Below are 6000 nucleotides of genomic sequence, written 5' to 3'. Positions count from 1 at the left end.
TAGTGGATAGCATATATCAGGCCAACTTCTCACACTGGGTAAGAAAGTTACACACAACAAAATTCCCCTCTGTGCTTCAATTTATAGAACTAGTGTTAATCAAATAGTAACCACTGAACCAAAACCTTCCCTGAAAATAACTTGTGTAACAAAAGACATATATTCAAACCAATTTATTACATTAAATTCATATTAAAACATATAACACATTTCATAAAAACATTAATTTGTTAAAATCCAATGGAGATGGATTACCTTGTCAAACAATTTTTAGCATGGATTTCAGAATCTCATCACCATTTACATGTCAATCCCAGTTCTTAAAAATAGTTGTAAACAATTATGCATACGATTTAAACAATGATTTGCATTTAAATAAAACAAGTGTCTAAACAGTGATACACATTCAATAAAACAAGTGTCGACGCAGCGTTTCGGCGATTCTATCTCCGCCTTCTTCAGGACTTGTAACATATTTCTTTGTTGCTTTTTGAAAACCAAATTGATCTGAAAACAGTTAAAAACAAAAAAGAGAGAAGGAAAATATATTACTCATCATTCCTGTAGCGGGTTGGTTCAGTGTGCACTATCTATTTTTTATAATAAATTATATCTAAGGGATACTGTGACTAATATTGTCAAGAGTATCTCCTAGATGATAGTCCTTAATACCAGGTCCTTGATAGATTCCATATTTCATGGTCTGTTAACTCGCCAATCAATGCCTTTATAGGTCAGATTAGCTCCTATGTGCCTATCATCCAGATTAGGGTACACGTCTTCTAATGTGAGCCTGTTTTCTTCAAAATGTATCCATCCATTTAGGGAAACATTCCTTCACTTGAGAAACCTATTTTGTTTATGATAAATTGGATCGTTATACTTAATGAGTTCTATCCTCTATTATAGCAGAAGATCCAAACCAATTAAGGTAAGAACTTGCTCATAAAGAATCTTTTTACTTCCAGTTTGACAGCAACTGTGGAGGTGAGTCTGCGAACTTCAGGAGGGAGAGAGTTCCAGATACACAGGGCAGAGCCGGAGAAAGCTCTTTGACAAGTTCTCTTTTTGTGAAATATCTGTGGTTTCAGGAGGAAGGAGTTAGTGCTTCTTGAGGGTCTACCACCTCCAGATAATTCTAGCTTTTGGATAAGATACTTGGGGGTTTGGAAATGGAGAGCTTTGTGGGACAGGAAGGCAATCTTTAGCTGTATTCTTGCTTCAAAAGGCAGCCAATTTAGAGATTTTAACACTGGGGAAATGTGCACATTTGTTTTTGTGCCCGTGGTCAGTCTGGCCCCAGCATTCAATGTAACCCTAAGTGGGGCCAAGGTATATTTAGGGAGGCCACAGAGCGTAGAACTGCCATAGTCTAGCCTCGGCAAAACCAGCGCTTGGACCACCTGCTTGAAGTCAGCTTGTGGAAGGAATGGTTTGAGATTCCTGAGTAATCGCATCTGGTGATTCGCTCCCTTGCACACCTTGCTAATATGATTCTTAATATTTAAATGTTTGTCCAGGGTGATTCCGAGAGATTTGGCAGAGTCAATAATGAGGGGGGGAGCAGTTGAAGGCAGTGAGATGGTTCATCCAGAGGTCTAGCTTGGGAGTATGATTTGGAGGAGATATGAGCAGAAATTCGGTTTTTTAGGTGTTGAGTAGGAGGTGGTTCTCGGTTAGCCAGTTTTGGGTATTCATGAGGGTAGTGTTGAGTGTTATAAGATTTTCCGGGGACGAGATTTTCAGGTAGAGTTGCGTGTCATCCGTGTACATATGGAAGAAAACGTTCATGGAGTTTAGTGCATTAGCCAGTGGTTCCAAGAATAAGTTGAATAGTATGGGGGATAAGGCGGATCCTTGTGGAACCCCCATGGATACTGGCGTGGGCTGGGTTAGGGAGTGGTTTACCTTTATTCTTTGTGATCTGTGGTGGAGGAAGGACGAGAACCATTGCAATACCAGACCGGAGAGGCCCATCCTGTGCTCCAAAATAGATAAGAGGTTGTCTTGATTTACAGTGTCAAATGCAGAGGAAAGGTCAAGGAGGATTAGGAGGCAAGATTCATTGTGGTCGAGCATTTTTAAAATGTCATCGATAACGTGAAAGAGAGCCTATTCCGTGCTGTGTCCACTCCGAAAGCCAGATTGGTGTTGGTCTAGGAGTTGGAAATTATCAAGGTGAGTGCAGAGTTGAGATTGGATGCATTTTTCAAGGCGTTTGGCCAGAGTAGTGATGTTGGAGATGGGGCGGAAGTTGTTAAGGTCAGCACTATCAGCATTCGTTTTTGTTAGAATAGGTGAAGACTGAGCTGCTTTTAGGCAATCAGGGATCGTGCCTTGAGACAGTGATAATCTTTGTCCAAAGAAGGGTGACGACTTACTTGATTTCTTTGAAGACGAAGGGTGGTAACGGGTCGCTAAAATGATTGGATGGGTTGATACTCTGAAGAATCTTGTTAATGTCTCTTTCGATGAAAGGAGTAAAGGTGCCCCATGAGGCATTGTTCTTGGTGCTCAGACTAGCTGGTTCAAACTGTTCGGAGAGGGACGGAGGGTGCGCAAACAAATGGGAATGTAAAGAAGCTTTCTTAGAATCAAGTTCGATATTGATGAGTCTTGCTTTCTCAGTAAAGAAAGAAGCCAGAGCATCACATGAGGGTGGGCTGAGACCTGGGTCAGAGCGAATGGGTGCATCAACCGATTGTTGTTTAACAATTTCAAAAAGTTTGTTGGGGCGATTAGCGGCTTGGTTAAGTTGGGATCTGAAGTAGGGGCTCTTGAGTTGTTTGTTATAGGAGCTCCTTAATGATATAAGGACTTTTAGCTGACGCAAGGATGGTTTGGACCTCCAATCTCCGGTATTACATGCACATGGTCCCCGAACCTTGTCAAATTTCTCAGGGCAGCCCCGGCCCTCGTACACCACCCTTTCTGCCTCCATGCACCTGTTTGCCCTTTTGACACATGACTTTCACCGAGAGTTGAACGTCATATTTCGCTACCATGAAGCTCAGCATGCAAAATAACTTCTGTTTCCTCAGGAGGTCTACTGCCAGCACTGCTTCTAATTCCCAGACGATCGCCTCCGAATAGCCCTGCACTCCTGGGCAGGACCATAGGGCATGCAACAGGGGGCCTACCTCAGTGAGGCATCTCAGGTAGTTAGGGTTAGGTGCCCTTCCCATTTTGAACACCTTGATTCTGTGGTAATATGTTCGATGTAATATGTTGAACTGTATCAGTCGCAGTCTGCTTGGGATGGCCACCTCCCTAGGGTGCATCAATGCAGCTCCCCAGTTAACATCCTCCATGACTCCCATGTCTGTTTCCCATTTATAAAGATAATGAAGGTATGCATTTGCAGCCATCTCCGGTCTTTCTAGCCGAGTTACTATTTTTTTTCTTTTTCGAGTAGAGCCCCATTCATTGGTGGTTTGTAGCGGCACTGCTCTGTAGTATGCCCTTTCATCTGTGACCGCCAGGTACCCATTGTAAACTGAACAATGCAGTGTTTTCAGGGCTACTCTCGGGGCACCCTCATTCCATAGCAGTCCTCTGAGTATGTTGTCAAAGCACGTTTCTGGGATTGAGAAGGGAGTATTTTGCACCACATACAGTAATTTGGGTAGTGCCATCATCTTATAAATAGCATCCCTGACCATATCTCTATAATGAAGTACCTGAAACCAGCCCTCGTTTTTAGAGCCCATATTGGTATCTGTAGGACCTCCCAATCTCCTATCTGGTAAAGTTTGGATTTATCCCAGTTAAATTCTGAATCCATAGTACAATTTAAAATTGCGAATGATCGAGAGCATTGCCAGGATTGAGGTCTCAGTGCTTAAGAGATACAATAGCGCATTATTTACATACAGAGAGATCTTTTCTGGGTCGCCCATCACCCACGGGGACCCAACCACATCTGCAAGTATTCTCAACCAACAGGTTAGTGGTTCCAGGCACAGCACGAATAACAGGAGGAACAGGGGACATGCATGTCTAGTGCCCCTTCCTAACTTAAATGTTGCGGAGGTCACGCCATTTACTCTCACTGCCACCATGGGTTCCTTGTAAAGCATTGTCACCCAGGCATAGATTTTGAGCCCGAAACCAAGCTTTTTTAGAACACAATGGAGATGGCACCAGTCTATGGAGTCAAAAGCCTTTTGGCGTCTAGCAATAGTAGGGCCCTGGGTTCCTGATCACCTTTCATTTTGTCCAGCCACAATGAAAGCTGTCGGGGTTGAGTCCGGTCTCCCTCCCTGGCGGGAACCTCATCTGGTCATGGTCTATAATGGAGCTTATCACCTCTGAAGTAGTCAACCTTGGCGCTCTTGATATAGGAGCTCCTTAATGATCTAAGGACTTTTAGCTGATCCAAGGATGGTTTGGACCGCCACTCTCCGGTGTTACATGCACATGGTCCCTGAACCTTGTCAAATTTCTCAGGGCAGCCCTGGCCCTCGTACACCACCCTTTCTGCCTCCATGCACCTGTTTGCCCTCTTGACACATGACTTTCGTCGAGAGTTGAACGTCATATTTCGCTACCATGAAACTCTGTTTCCTCAGGAAGTCTACTGCCAGCACTGCTTCTGATTCCCAGTCTATTTGCCAACATGTTGGCCAGGATTTTGCTCTCACTGTTGAGAAGAGATATTGGCCTATACGAGCCACACTGGTCTGCTGGCTTGCCTTACTTTAGGAGAAATATAATGATTTTGTGGTGGAGGTCCGGGAGACCACATCCTCGTCTCTGGTCGTATTTTATAAATTGAGGCTTTTTCCTCATTGTGTCTCCTTTATTGGGCTACCACTCATTGGGCTTTGTCCCTTAACACTGCTTTGTTTGACTTCCATAGTGTCACTTGGAAAGTCACGGTCCCTTAATTCTCCTCAAAATAGAGTTGGGTATCAACCTGCAAAGTGTGTGATGTCAAGGTCTCTGTCCATTACGGCATTGAAGTTGCCCCTCCTACTACGTGTATGTTGGCATCTGTGTTCACCAGTAGGGGCCCCAGTTTTTCCAGGACCTTTTCCTGCATCCTTGGGGGTGCATAAACATTTATCACCAGGACTTTCCTCTTATTCCACCGTCCCTTTACCGCTGTAAAACACCCCTCTGGGTCTGACCATTATTTCACTACCTAGAAAGGTAGAATGGGTAGAATGGCAACCCCACCCATAGAACCACATGTAAACCCCGTATGGGTAAGCAACTTGTGGCTCCTCCCGTTTAAGCACTTACAAGTGCTACCTAGTAGTTGCGCCTCCTGCAACAGTAACAAGGTTGGAGAATGCTCCGGCAATCACATGCAGTCTCGGATGCATGCTGCCACACCAGAATGTTTCTGGATTAGCAGTGCGGTCACAGAAGCACTAAGAGATGGTGTCCGCCATCATGTGCATCCAAACCACGCCCCCTCTGAAAGAAGTCCTTGTGGACCAGGCAACCAATTTCATGTCCAAACATGAAGACCATGTGAGAACAACGTAAAGTAAGTTATCGTTTCTCCATCTTTTACCACCCCCAGACTAACAGATGGTTAAACACTTCAATAAGACACTTTGGGGTCTACTAGGATGGCCGACGCATGGCTGACGGATGGCCGCTGCCGGACCGGCGGTAGCAACCGCCGGACCGGCGGTGGACATCCACCCGCGATCGCAACCCTGAAAACTGCCAGTCCCATTAGCATGGCGGCGACGACTGTGGCTTGAGAATCTCTGCCCACCACTGTTTCGCCGGTACCAGTCCGCACGCATGCCTAGCGGGCGGAACTGGACCGCTACAATGATGCCGGTGCAGGGCCAGGCTCCGCCGGCATGATTATGATGCCAGCGGTAGCCAGCCTTTCTGCTGCGGTGAAACCGCCATGGAAAGGCATGCGGAGAATGTCTCTGGGGGCCCAGTGCGGGTCCCCAATGTGTTGGGGTTGTGTGTGGGTGCACTGGGGGGGTACAATGTCCCTGTACCAGGTGGGAGGCATAGTGCAGTGCC

General features: G+C 45.5%; 1 protein-coding gene across 1 annotated transcript in view; it reads right to left on the bottom strand.

Moving 5' to 3' along the window:
* Nucleotides 1–387: 387 nt before the first annotated feature.
* Nucleotides 388–6000, bottom strand: part of C1_1H14orf93 (chromosome 1_1 C14orf93 homolog) — a 726790-nt gene continuing 721177 nt past the window's right edge. Inside the window, exon 9 of the transcript XR_014980887.1 lies at nucleotides 388–507. The gene's annotated coding sequence lies outside the window, so the exon portion shown is untranslated. The remainder of the gene's footprint in view (nucleotides 508–6000) is intronic.

This window comes from Triturus cristatus, chromosome 1_1 (assembly GCF_964204655.1).
Source record: "Triturus cristatus chromosome 1_1, aTriCri1.1, whole genome shotgun sequence".
Classification (NCBI taxonomy): Eukaryota; Metazoa; Chordata; class Amphibia; order Caudata; family Salamandridae; genus Triturus; species Triturus cristatus.
The sequence above is the reverse complement of the archived record's forward strand: the minus strand, read 5'-3'. Positions and strand labels throughout refer to the sequence as shown.